We start from the raw sequence: 14,708 nt of genomic DNA, 5'->3' as shown, positions 1-14,708 counted from the left end.
TCAAGGCCAAGGGCTTGCTAGCTCAAGGCCCAAACAGCCAAAGTCAAGGAGACGGAGAGCTCAAGAGCTAGAGAGCCAAGAGCCAAAGAGCTAAAAGCTAAAGAGCTAAAGCTAAAAATCGCAAGAGTAAAGCCCGAAGAGCCAAAGGCTAAAGACCCCTTCTACTTCTACAGGATGTCTTAAATACCCCTCAGCTCAAAGCCCCTCCTACTCTTAAATCCCTGTCAGCTGGTTGTTTGCTCCGCCTCTTGACCTATGGATAACTTCATTAAATCCTGTATACAGATAGCTCTTGGGTTACAGGTGTGTATTGGGGCTCAACCACACCACACAACAGATAGGTTTTTACAATTCGCAGTCTCAGGGACCACATTGGGATCAAATATCCTGCAACAGACAAGGTACCTCCCCGCAAAGGAAAAAAATCACCAAAGAAAAAAATGATTCATCAACTCTATATAGCCCTTGAGGAGCTTGGGGAACTCTTCTCTCCCTGCAGCAGGACAGGCAAGAATATACAAAGGCACACAGATTTAAAAAATAATAAAATAAAAGTTATCTGAGGTCTATGCACTTTGGGGGCTTTATTTTAAATGGGCAGTTATTAACTATACAAAAAGATGAATGTTGTCTGCTAACTTGGGTCAGAAATTCTTTTTATTTGCAAAAGTATAGTCATGTTAACATGCCTCTGCAGTAGAAACACACAAGGAGGAAGAAAAAAAAGGTATGTGGACATCTGTGATGGTAGGTGAATCTAGAGAGCATGAAATTTTAGTTACTGTAATAAGATGCTAAGACTTCATAGTATTGGCCTACTAGACGTACAAAAATTGATCCAGTTCATTAATGCAATGCAAGAACTGATGGTCCCGAAGGATCGATACATAAGGAAGACACTTCAAGATCAGAGGATCCAAAGCACAGGAAATAAAAGAACAACATTTACATTAACAAAAGGCTTCTGCAGAGCAAGGATGTGCTAACTGATACTGTAAATGCGGCTGGCATACCATCAGGCACATGTCTAGGTGAGTCTGTGACTATGTTTTAAAAGAAAGTTTGATCACAAAGGCTTTGATCTAATCGAAGTTTCAGCCCTTTGATTGACTCGAATTTTGAATAGGCTATTGGGCAGCGGTGGAATGTGAAAGATCAACCCTGCTTGGAAGAAGTTGATCTCTGGCTTGTGTCTTTGGTGTGTATGCCTAGTCCTGGCCATTTTTCTCTTTGCCTCCTGGCTACCATGAAATAAATAGCTTTTCCTCATCCATCATGAATGTAGTAAAGTCAATTGACCACGGAGTAAAACAATGAACCAAAGTAACTCTTTCCTATGTGAAATTATCTTCATATATATATGCATTTATATGTATATAAATATATGTATGCACTTACATATGTGTATATGTGTGTATGTCATAGCAACAAAAATGTCAACCTATAAAATATGGGAATATATTTGCCAAAATTCATCTAACAAAAGGCTATTACTGGGTTGGAGAGATGGCTCAGTGGTTAAGAGCACTGACTGCTCTTCCAGAGATCCTGAGTTCAATTCCCAGCAACCATTTGGTGGCTCACAACCATCTATAATGTGATCTGGTGCATACTGTACATATAATACACTAATCTTTTTTTAAAAGGCTGTTACCAAAAATATACATGGAACTAAATAAACTTAATGACAAAACATGTATGAGTAGATAGTTCTCAAAAGAGGAAACACAAGTTGCTAGCTATATGGAGAAACAGCTAACTATTATTAGCAATAGTGGAAATGCAAAGTAGAACTAGAGCAAGATGCCGTGCTGTGGTATCATGGAATGGAAATTGTAGGAAAAAAAATACTGCCAAAGAAGTGGAGAAGAGGGAACTCTAGACACTGTTGGCTGTGATGTGATCATGAAAACCACAATGGCGGGTCCTCCAAATACTAGATGTGACCCTACCATATGGTCCAGAGAACATTCTTCTGGGCATATCTCCAAAAGAAATGAGATAAACATACCAGCGAGCTATCTGTTCATCTTAGCGCTACCCAAATAGCTAATAAAGCTGTAAAATCAGCTTATGTGACCATCAACAAACAAACAAATAATAATTTGATATATATTCGTAATGAAAGAAAGAAATCCTGCCATGTGGCAAACCAGGTGGGACAGTGAACTACTACAGTAAACTAAACAAGCTAGCCGCACAAGGGCAAGCAGCACCTGTTCGTTCTAATGTGTAGAAGCTTAAAGACGGCTGCACTGAAAGTATGACAGTGATTACTGGAGGCTGAGAGCAGGATGAGGGCCGACCATTAAGATTTGGCTGGATTGCTTCAGTGTACATTATACATATGTACACTAATGTCTCACTGAATTCCATAAATATGTGCTGTTTGAATATTAATAACAAATAATAATGAAAACAAAATAACAGTTAGAGATGTTATTTATAAATACTAAGGTAACAATGGGGGAAACTGCAAAAGTTGAACATCATACCCTCAGACATGAAGCTGGAACTGGGCTGGATATGGAAGAAGAGACTGCAGGTTTTTTAACAGGAAATGTCCAGCTTCTAACTTGTAAATGCCTCCCATGAGTGAAAACAAACGAAATTCCGGGGAGACTTAGCTTCGTGGCTAAGAGCACTTGCCACACCAGCCTGACGTGCTGCGTTCAATCCCCTGAACCTACAGATTGGCCCAGCATCTAAAAACCCAGTGCCACTCACCAAGAAACGGAGGGCTGCCTCAGATGACTCAATGGAAGCTCTTGGCTCAGCTAGCCTGACCTTCGCAGCTGCGAAGGGTTCCTGTCTCACATGGAAAGTTGGGTTCCAGCACAGGGAGTTTGTTCTCCGACCTCCATGAGTATGGCCACATGCACATACCAGAACATGCACACTCATTTAATATGTCACACGTCTCACACACATACACATACACATGTGCACATGTCAATTGCAACAACAGCAAAAATTAAATATAAAAGGAGGGAAGTGTATATCTTATATTATATATATTATATGTATATACACATTTATCATATGATATATCCTATATAAGCAATAAATATGTATGTGTATATATATATATATATATATATATATATATATATATATATCTTAAGAATGTGAATTTTTGGCACAGCTCCTAGTTATATTTGGCCTTTTGCAAGTTGAGTGTGCGTGTGTGTGTGTGTATCTGTGTGTGTGTGTGTATGATTGTATCTGATACTAAAGGCTGAAGTTTTACTCTTTATAGCTTTAACAAATCATCATAAGGTTCTTTAAAGGAAATACTTCTGTCTTGTCACTTCTGTAACTTCTAGGGACTAAACCTTTGCCTGGCTAACATAGATGCCTTAAAATGTAGCTGTTGGACAACACACAGAGATACAAAACTACAAAGATATTATTTAGTAAAGTATTGCTGGATGGATTGCCGTGGGTGGGGAGGAAGGAAGTTCTAAGGAACACTCAACTTGCAGAATGCCAAATATAACTGGGAGCTGTGCCGAATAATCACGTCCTTAAGAAATTAAAACCAGAGCAAAACCATATCAAACCACTACTAAAGGAAAATAGAATAAAACATATTCAAGGTGAAACATTTTTACATACGCTTAATATGCATGGAATGGAGCTTGTGAACCCAGAATATTAGTTTGTATTTCAATATTTTAACATATATAAAAGTCAGTGGTTGCTATATTTAATTCTCATTATTAGGCTGGGTTCAGCCCAGAAAGTGATATGACTCCTTCAGTGTGCAAGTGTATAGGGGAGGGTAACATAGGTGTGAGTGTCCATGTTCATGTGTGTAAACACACACACACACACACACACACACACATATATATATATATGCATGTGATTATGTATGTGTGTGTGGCCATCCAATGCTGATGCTGTGATTTCTCAGTAACTCTCTGCCTTATGTTTTTAGATAGAGTCTCTCATACAATATGGAATTCACTGATTCTGCTAAACTGGCTTGCCAGTGGCTTGTAAGGCTCTACCTGTCTCCTTCTCCCTTGTGCTGGTTTACAGGTGTGCACCACTGTACCTGGATTTAACATGGGTGCCAATGATCTGAACATTTGAAGATATCATAGTGAAAACAAGTATTTTAAACACTAAATAAGAGATACATTTTGAAATTCAAAAGAGAAAATGTTATTATTTACTGATTGTGGTTTTAATGTGAAATATTCCCCCATAAACTAATGTCTTTTTTATTTGGTCCCAAGCTGGAAACGGGCCTTGAATTGAAGCCTTGAGGTAGGGAGACATCATTGGGGTAGGATGTGTCTTAGCATAGTCCCACTTTCCTGTGCGCTCTCTGACTCCTAACTGTGAGAGCAATACTGCCAGGCACCTCGCTTTCCTGTTGCCATGACTCCCCCACCATGACAGAGTCTATCCCTGCTTAAATCGTAAGACAAAACAAGTTCCTCCCCCACTGCGGTTAGTTCTTGTCATGTATTTGATCAGAGCGATTGGAAAAGCAGTTGGCATGGAAGAGCGGCACTGAGGAGTGGGACTGTTGCTACAATAGATCAGACTAAAGTTCACAGGCCTCTGGAGCCAGTTTGCAAAAGGAAAGAAAAGGAGCGTGAATCATATAGTCTAAAAAAGCCCCAAAATGCAATTAGCAGAGTTGGATGGGCCACTCTGGAATTCTAGAAGACCCGAATGCCATGACAAGTGCGGACAGAAGAGGCGGTGCCTACGGGGCTTCAGGGGGGAACAAAAACTCCAGTGGGAAGTAGTGTAGGGGTGATCTGTGTCATACTCTGGCAAAGACTATAGCCGTATTCCGCCCACGATCTGAGACCCTGAATGAAGATGAATTCAGATCAATGAACTAGCTTCCTTGGCAGAGGAAATCGCAAGATGTCCAGACTGTATTGTGATTCCTGTACACTGTTGTCAGCTGAGTCCACAGTGAGAATGAGGAGCAAGCCAAGTAGTGAAATAGAAAAAAGTGTGCAAGATACAGGCAACTTTGCTGCCCAAATAACTGCAATATAACAGCGAGTAGCCCCATTAAAGCAAAAATGAGTTCTTCACTGGAACCAGGAAAGGTGCATGGAAGGCAAGATGTATCCAAAACCTCATCAAATGTGGTTGAAAGGACAGGGAAAAACAAACCTGAGAATGCTGTCCCAGAAACTCTCTGCTAAAGTGAAAATCAACAACCAAAACCTAGGGAACTTACACAGAAATTGATGCAGCTATAAGCCAAGAGAAAAAATATAATCTGAGGACACCATACACATGGTATTGGTTTTATAGGCACAAAGTTCTGGAGTAAATGGATCTCAGAGCATAGCATCTTGCACAGAGATTACAGAGAGCCTTGAAGCCAAATAATGTGTGTTAGTATAATGTATGCTACCACGAAGCCTCGAGATACCACTGTGTGAAGCCTAAATTGTGGTGGAGCCCTCCCCCTCTCCCTCCCCCTCTCCCTCATATTGTGCAACTATTTTATACAGATTGAAAAAATTCCATTCTGTCCCTTGGCTAGATCTGGGTAGGGGTTTGATGATGACTGCACATTTTGTCCTTGGTTGGTGCCTTAGATCAAGCAGAACCCCTGGGCTCAGATCCACCCATCATAGTGTTCCTCTTGTAGGTTTCTAGGATCCTCTGGATCCACCTACTTCCCTATCCCCTATATTTTTCTCACCTTGAGTCTCAATAGGATGTCCTCACCTCTATCCCACTTTCCTGGTATGTGCAGTACCCAGATCTAGCCAAGGGACAGAACATTCTCCACAGTTAAGTGGAGACTGGGGACTGACTCTCTCTCACACAGGATCTCTGGTGCCCCATATTTGGCCATGTCCCTTTGTTGGGGAGGCCCAATGGCACTCGGAGGAAGGATAGAGGACTACCAAGAAGAGACTTGATACCCTAGCACCATATTCAGGGGGAGGAGGTCCCCCTCAGCCACAGTCATAGGGAAGGGGGATTGGGGTGAAAATGGGAGGAAGTGAGGAATGGGAGGATGCATGGGATGGGATAGAAAATGAGACGTAATATGAATTATTTTATTTTTCAATAAAAATGTGTTATTAAAAAAAAAGAAAAAAGAAAAAATTCCATTCTGGGGAGAGAAGGGTGACTCTTAAGACTCAAGAACTAAACAAAATTTACAAGGCTAGGAGAGTAGACAAACTTCACAGTTACGGGGAAACCCTTAAGATTTACAAGACCCACAGTTTCTGGAGTGTAGACTCTCCAGCCAGCCATGTTGCAGTCTATGATGAATGTAGGAAATTTCAAGGATGGAAGTTTCACAAGCGGTCATCCATACTGGAGTGGGACTGTCAGTGATGCCACTAACTCTGAATCATCTGTAGTGTTGTATAGCAATTTCCTTTGGGTTGAACCATTCCCTCTTTGAGGAAGCTTATTCGGACTCGTAGCATAATAAAATGTAGAAGGTTCAGAAAGTAAACAAAACTGAAAAGTCTTAGGAAGCTCCTAAAGTTTACAAGACCTCTTCCCCACGTTTACATAAACAGTAACAATTGCAGAGGATAGAAAATTTTCTGATTGGCTTATCTTAAAGTCATGGAGGAAACTCAAGGGATCCAACTTTTGTGATCCAACTCCCATCCAAGAATAGACTTTTGGTGAATCAGATGTCACGGAGTCATCTGGAGAGATCTGACCTTTGTGTGTATCTGCCTGGGTGGGGGGGGGGCGGATTCCATAAGACACCTGACACCTGAACAAGGACCGACTGGATCAAAGATGAGTTAGAAAGGAGTGGCTGCGTGATTCCTTCACACGGTGTTTAAAAATATAACTGAGGCTAACCTATGGAAAGGTGCAGTGTCCACGGATGTAATCTCAGTATGGCTGCCTTTCCCTGTGACTTTCTGTGCTGAATCCGTTTGTGTCTTATCTCTCGTGCGAGTCCAGTTCTCTTTGGCCTAGTGGACTGAACATCAGTCATTGCTTCTCTCATACCCAACCCCCTAGGTACGGCCTGTTCTTCTTCTGTTGCCCTCCAGTCACTGATGTCATAGGACCTCATCTGGTAATAACCATGTGCTCCTAAAGACTTATGAACAAGCCCATCAGAGGCTGGCTTCCGCTTGAGTTGTCCTGTTTTCATCCAAGGATTTGTGTAGAACTCCTATACTAAGAGAAGCCACTCAACTCAAGTGAAAAGCAAAAATGATTCCATTTGTTAGCTTATAATTTATAGTAATAACAATAATAGGATTGTATTTCTCTACCAAGTATCTAAAAAACATACAAAGCAGAGCTGGCTTGTTGGCCAAGCAGTTACGGACAATTTTGGGCAGGGCTGTGGAGGCTTTTGAAAACAAAAGCTTTGGCATTGTGGTTTTCAAAGTGCTAACTTCTGGAGCCGGGGAGATGCGCACTCTAGGGGAGCCAGCCTGGGGCAAGAATGAGGTTGAGGTGTGTCCAAACCACAAAATATCTCATCTTGACACCAGCAGGGGTAGGACGGTTCCCTCGCTGTTCTGGGCCTGCATGTCCCAGCCCATGTAGCCTTATAGGTCTCACCTTTGCCATCCTTGCGGTAGTCACATGGCCTGGAGGCCAGGCTATAGGTTAAATTCCTTCTCTCCTTAGAAGGCCATGTCCAGCAAGTGCCTGGAAATCCTCTTCAAGCAACTCAGGCATTCCCAGCACCTTCACCCCAGGCCAATGAAGTAAAGTCAATTCAAAAGCCTTTATTCACTCCCCAATGGTTTAAGTAGACTTTGCACCACCCACCACCACCACCATCACCACCACCACCATCACCACCACCACCACCACCACCACCATCACCACCACCACCACCACCATCACCACCACCACCATCACCACCACCACCATCACCACCACCACCATCACCACCACCACCGCCCACCACCACCACCGCCCACCACCCACCACCCACCACCACCACCACCACCACCACCACCATCACCACCACCACCCACCACCACCACCACCATCACCACCACCACCACCACCACCACCACCACCACCATCACCACCACCACCACCACCACCACTGCCCACCACCCACCACCCACCACCACCACCACCACCACCACCATCACCACCACCACCACCACCACCACCACCACTGCCCACCACCCACCACCACCATCACCACCACCACCACCACCACCACCACCACCACCACCACCATCACCACCACCACCACCACCACCACCACCACCACCATCACCACCACCACCACCACCACCACTGCCCACCACCCACCACCCACCACCCACCACCACCACCACCACCACCACCACCACCACCACCACCATCACCACCACCACCACCACCACCACTGCCCACCACCCACCACCCACCACCACCACCACCACCACCACCATCACCACCACCACCACCACCACCACCACCACCACTGCCCACCACCCACCACCACCATCACCACCACCACCACCACCACCACCATCACCACCACCACCACCACCACCACCACCACCACCACCACCACCATCACCACCACCACCACCACCACCACCACCACCACGACCATCACCACCACCACCACCACCACCACCACCACCCCTGCCCTCATTAATCACTGAATTCTGTCTCCTGGGAGATCTTTCTCACATGTTCACTGCTACCTGAGCACCTGAAATCTCTCCTCCCTCCAGGCTGTTCTGGCTCTGACTCCCCCACTCCCACCCCCAGGGTCCACTGCAATCAGGAGCACCCGGGACAGCTGGGGGAAGGAGATCCCAAAAAGCACTTTCTCCATTTTTCTCTTTTATCCTTCCTTCCCTGTTTTGCTCATAAAATCCAAGAATAGTTTGAGGTCATCTTAGGCATGGTTCTCAGTCACCCCGTGAGATGAATATTTGCAGGAAGTTTATTGATAAATGTCCCTGGACTGACCTCTCTAGAGGAGGAGGGAAAGGCCGGGATATTAGCTAAAGTGCTGTTTAACTTAGATCTCAAGAAACCACAAATCTGGATGGCTGGCCCAGAGATGAGAGTATGTACACCAACCTGTCATGATTCAGGAGTTAGTGGAGGGCAGGGGGCGGGGGTAGTGGTTGGCTAGGGGACAACTCAGTTAAGGCATAACCGTTAAAATTATCAGCATCAAAGTGATGGGCTCTGCCATTCTGGGGGAACCTGAGTAATGATGCACAGCATCTCTTAGAAGGATGCTTACCTACTGGGAAGATTCTCTCACTTCCGGGGTGAGTTTTGAATTGTAGCATCTGTAGGTCACAGAATAAATCTGAGTTTAGTGGAATTCATGTATTGGAGAACCAACCCCCCCACCTGCTATGTGTTTTTGACGAAATATTGTCATTACGGGGACACGTAGGTTCCCCCAAGGAGTGGTAGGATCCTCCTAGTGGAAGGTCAAGAGATTAGGTTGTGTCCACTCTCGTTATAACCTTCAGAACTGAGAAACTGAGGCGACGCCTGACTGGAGGCCCAAAAACCACCGAAGAAGGCAGAACCAGATCTGTTCTGGCATCAGTGACAGGGCAAAATGACAACAAAATGAAAGCTGCCCACACAGCCCCACATTTTCACCCATCTGCCCCTCATCCCTCAAAATAGCACCATTCTCTCCTCTTGCTATTGCCGCCAGGTGAGGCCCGTGGGTCTTTATGTCAGAAGAAAAAAAAATGGAAGAAAGATAAAGACATTATTGATGTGAACAATAAAACTAGAAATGCATTTTTATTGAGTATTTACTCATGAGCAGGTAGCTTCAAGCATAGTGACTGACACTGTCTTAAGTTTAGCTTTCCGGCTGCCAAGTAAGAATGCAGTGTACATATATGTGTCTATGTCTACTAGAGGGTTTTATATCTGATGTATATGTGTTGTGTGTCTGAGTTAAGTGTATTCTGTCAAATACAGGGCTTACATGTCCTTTTAAATTTTTTTCAGAAAGAGGCAGGAAGACTTCACAAAACTTGCCATATGCCAAAATTATAAGTTATTGATGGTGCTTTGGTTCGAGTCTAACCTAATTCCAGTTTATTTCAACTATTTAAAATATACTCTTTGGTAGTTTATTGGGATCATGTGCTGGCCAGGTGTCTTTTCTGTGCTATGAAAACTTAGAAATTGTGGAATTTATTTCTTGACGCTCTGAAAGGTGGAAAGTTCAAAGCAAAAGTGCCAGAAGGGTCTCGTGTCTGGTGGAGACTTCTTCTCTTTCTACTTCCAAGATGCCCACTGCTGCATCCTCATATGAAACAAGGCAGAAAACCAGATAGAAAGGATTAGTCCCATCAAACAAATGGATAAAAACACCCGGTACAAGTCATGAGTGCAAAGCCCTTGACCCTCAGTGACTTTACAAGCTACACCCATTCATGGTGTTGTGTTGCAGGTTGAGCTTTCACGTGAATTAAAAAAAAAAAAAAAAAAAAAAAAAAAAGAGGCACCATCATTCAAGCCACAGTGCTAAATAAAAAAAATGTGTTCAAGGGTGTAAAGCTGCTGCCTGGAGCATCACCCGACAGATCTTAAGGAAGGGAGCATGAATCCAGTCCCAGAGTGCTATTTCTATTTCTGACCTAGTTATAAACGAAAGAGGGCGTGGTGGAAACGGATGGGAATGATTTTGGTTGTGCACGATCTGTGTTTTTACCTAATTTCATGTAAAGAAGTGACTAGCGTGTTGTGAGGGCTCATTCTCTTATTGGCCAAAACTACAACATTTAAAAGATAGTATCAGAGACCAGAGATGTATTAAACACCGACTAAGTGTTCTTGCGTTTATTTTATGGATGTTTGCTATGGCGGTTTGGCTATTTTTGCTTTCCTCGTTACAATATTGTTTTCATCAAGTAGACATCCATCACTTTCTGCTCTCTGAACGGCACTTGTCTAGTGCGTGATCCTTGTGTTCTGACCTTTGCAGTGATTCATAATTAAACTACTGAGTGCTGTTCCCTTATTTTCCAGCCTCAGAGTTAATGAGTAACTGCTAAAATAGTCTGTGACCTATCAGAAAGAAATGCTAAAAAGTTTATAATTATTTGATAGCAGTGTTCTTTTCTGCAAAGCCACCAAACATTAAATGTCCTGTCCTAAGAGAAAGCAAATAACAGGGATAAAATATGGTTTTTCTGTATATTTCCATATACTCTGAGTCTTAACTTAGATGTTAAGCCACCAGATGCCTTATCGATTATATGTGTCCAACAAGTACAAACAATTCTTCTTGGTACAGAGATCCAGAATATGCAAGAATCTCACAGACTTGTGACAAAACCAGGTACATAAATAAATGAATCTAAATTCACTTCAGGAATTGTAACAACAGAAGCATGCACACAGACCTGGAGAAGGGAGATGTTTGCTTTTGTGGAAATACCAAAGAAATGTCCAGAAAACCAAATTTCCTAATTACAGGTTCAAATGCTAGCACAATAGTGTTGGTTACATAACACAACTCTCTATTATCTGTTATTTACTTGATTAATGTCTGTCTTCTCCAAGAACATCATTCACATGAAAGCCTGAGCATTCCTGTCCGTAACTAAATTCTCCACACCCAGCACACTGTATACAAAGGCTCTGGAAATTTTTTGTTATTGAATACTTATAGGAAAGGTATTCATCAGATGATACATTGAGATAACTGGGTTGGTTGGCAGTGGAGCAGGAGAAGGAAGTTCCCAGAACAAGTCAATAGGAGAACATTTAAGGAAAGGGATAGAGGTGATGTGTTCACTGGCATTTTTAGTTTTCAAGGAACAGAAGATCACTAGAATTCTGTTAGCGACCTGTGTGGAAAAACAGGTACATAATAAGATTGACAGGCCCCAACATTTCCAAGTTCTTGAAGGAGAAAAAGAAAGTATGGTGATCTAATACTAAGTGTGTTAGGTAATGCACTGTGCTCGGTCTCTATTACAAATGATATAGATTATTCCAGAGATACATTCAAGAATCTATGAATATAAAATGATTGCTACCACATCAATGTTCTTACTTAGTTAAATTGCCTACCAAACAATTTACAAGGAAAAATAAGAATGTAGAAAGAAGGTTTGACAAGGCAGTCTATTCCTGCAAAGCTGTAGCAGGCTACAAATGGCCCCATAAGTTCAAATGCCAATGGTTTTATCCTCAAATGAACTGCGATAGCTTCCTGAAATCACTCCCTGGAATTTGCAATTGTTAGGACATGGAATTTTAATTAAAGGAAGAATCTAGTGCTGTGTTCTACACTAGAAGGAAAAATAAAAAACTTCAGCTTAATTTTAGGCTTAAATGAATTGTAAAAAAAAAAAAAAAAAAAGAGGAGTGAGGAAACCCAACGTTTCTGAAGCTTCTACGTATAAGACTAAGTTTACCTTAGCACAGAAGTTAGGAATCCGAATAGCCCGATAAAGAAGAATTGTTCAATTGACAGATTCAGATTTAAAGGCTTTGAGAGTGTCCCGTGGGGAACAGCAAGCACTTCTAACAGCCTGACAGAACAACATAGCTGCATAGACAAATGTGGCGTCCTCCCAAATACAGATACAAATACACACACCAATCTCAAGGCGAGTCAAAGCTCTGTAAGTCACCCTGATGCTCACCCTTTTTCTCCACATAGGTAACATTTTCTCCCTCATTGACTCAAATAAATCTTGTCTCTGTTTATGCACCTAATTTATTACAATCCAGACAGCATCTTCTATAGGTTTTTAAGTTCAATTTAAGAGGACAAGGAAAATTCCACGCAGAGACCTGGTCAGAAAATTGTTTGTGGCCATGCATAAATAGGCATTACTCAACTACAAATGAGTATCTAAGACATACAGGCGAAAGCAGTTACACAAGGCATAACATTTTAAGTGTTTACATAATAATTATTATAAGGTGAGTTCACAATGTGTAGTAGAAACTCTTTTTACAAGTATTGAATATATATGCTGTTTTGTTTGTGTAGGTTCACATGTGTGTATATGTGTGCCTGTGGAGGTCCTAAGACAACCTTGAAGTCTTGGCTCCCCCAGTGCTGAGACTGCAAGTGTGAGTCACTTTACCTGGCTTAAAAAAAAAAAAACCTAACAAACTAAGGGTTTAATCAAAGCCTCAGTGATCGCAAAACAAGCAAGCTGTCTTCTGCAGTTCTTTACTAAACATTTTGATCTGATATTCCTGGCTGAACATTATTGGCATAGGGAATGGGTGTTAACATTTTGGATGTTGCAGCCCACTGAACAAACTCTGGGCCAATGTAGGGTCATTAATGATAACCAGACTATACAGACCACAGGATAAGCTATCCTAGCAGTGGCTCTTAGTTCTGTTACCTAATGGTAGTAGGTGGGTTTTGTTATAATTTATTTGTACATATGTGTATTTATTTTATGCACATGGGTGTTTTACCTGCATGTATCTCTGTACTCTGTGGGTATGCTGGCTCCCACAAAGACCAGAAGACCCAGGGACACAAGAGCCACAGAGGGTTGTGAACTGCCAGGTGGGCACTGGGAATCGAACCTGGGGCCTCTGGAAGAGCATCCAGTGCTCTTAAGTGTTGAGCCATCTCTCCAGCTCTTCTAGATGCTTTTAGATCTTTCCTCGAAGCTGCCAGCTGTACAGCTGTACCACCAGTTCCTGCACCACTGCCAAGGGAACAACTGGTAGTAGATTTGCCAAGCTCCAGCTGTACTTTTTGAAAGAAACGCTAGAGTTTCCAAGTGATCTATAGCTTGAAATTTATAATCTTCATAAACATAATAATTTACATTATTACAATCATTTTATTGTAGATCAAGCAATACTGTCCTTTATGAAAAAAAGAAAGAAAGAAAGAAAGAAAGAAAGAGAAAAAGGGGAGGAAGGAAGGAACTTCTTAGTGGGTTGAGCCCCATGAGTCAAAGCCTATCTCCTGCCAAGCTTGACACCCACACTAAATAAATCCAAGCTTTGATGGCAAGATACAACATTTGGAGACATGTGATCACTTACCCATGAGCAAATCCTCTTCAGGAGGGTAAAACTAATACTAAACCTCATTTGTAAATCCCCAAAGATTTTGTTCAGACACCACTCATCTTCTTCAAATCAAAAGCTGGAAGAAGAAGAATAAATATATCAAAACATCTGGTTTTCATTTCCTTTAAAATGTACATTAATTTCTTTTAAGTTCAGGAAAAGATACTTTGAAAAAGGATAAGACTACATGAAGCCAAAAATGTGTGTCTCGTGGGATTGTGGTAGAGGTTCTGATTTCCCACGTGCACATATATGTGTACACAGTACTGTGATTGTACTTAATTTCCTAGAAGTGATCTCCTAAGAAATGAACAGATTTGGAAGCCTTGAGAGAGAGAGAGAGAGAGAGGGTGTGGCCATTTGTAGTTTTAAAATCCCCTAGTACCTTTGAGTAACTTAGGTAGGACAGGTCCCATAAGATGAGAATCAGTGTGCAACAACTGTGCAATGAGACCTCAGCCTCAACTCCTCCCTTTGTAGTCAGTACCAGAACCTTCCAGCAGGGCTGACACAACAACAAAGGTTTCCCCTAATCTCCAGTGTCAAATCCAGTAGCCCCCGTGATGACATATAGCTACTGAGTAACTGAAATATGTCCAATACTAAGGAAATGAATTTTTATTTCATTTCATTTTAATTATCTTAATTGAAACTAAGTAACTTCATGGTTACTGCACTGGGCACCACGGTGATACAGAGATTAAATA

General features: G+C 42.2%; 1 long non-coding RNA gene across 2 annotated transcripts in view; it reads right to left on the bottom strand.

The window, feature by feature from the left end:
• The window catches only part of LOC311608992, a 63,297-nt gene that overhangs the window by 32,507 nt on the left and 16,082 nt on the right, over positions 1-14,708 (bottom strand). Inside the window, exons 2-3 of one of the 2 annotated variants that reach the window (XR_014783218.1) lie at positions 13,975-14,077; positions 9,137-9,251 (exon numbers count right to left, since the gene is read on the bottom strand). This is a non-coding gene — a long non-coding RNA (uncharacterized lncRNA). Of the gene's footprint in view, positions 1-9,136; positions 9,252-13,974; positions 14,078-14,708 lie in introns of those variants that run through there. The other variant, XR_014783217.1, reaches the window with a different exon arrangement.

The sequence above is a fragment of the Acomys minous genome (genome assembly GCF_964271855.1).
Source record: "Acomys minous genome assembly, chromosome: 11".
Classification (NCBI taxonomy): domain Eukaryota; kingdom Metazoa; phylum Chordata; class Mammalia; order Rodentia; family Muridae; genus Acomys; species Acomys minous.
Note: the sequence above shows the minus strand (reverse complement) of the source record. Positions and strands in the feature narration are given on the sequence as shown.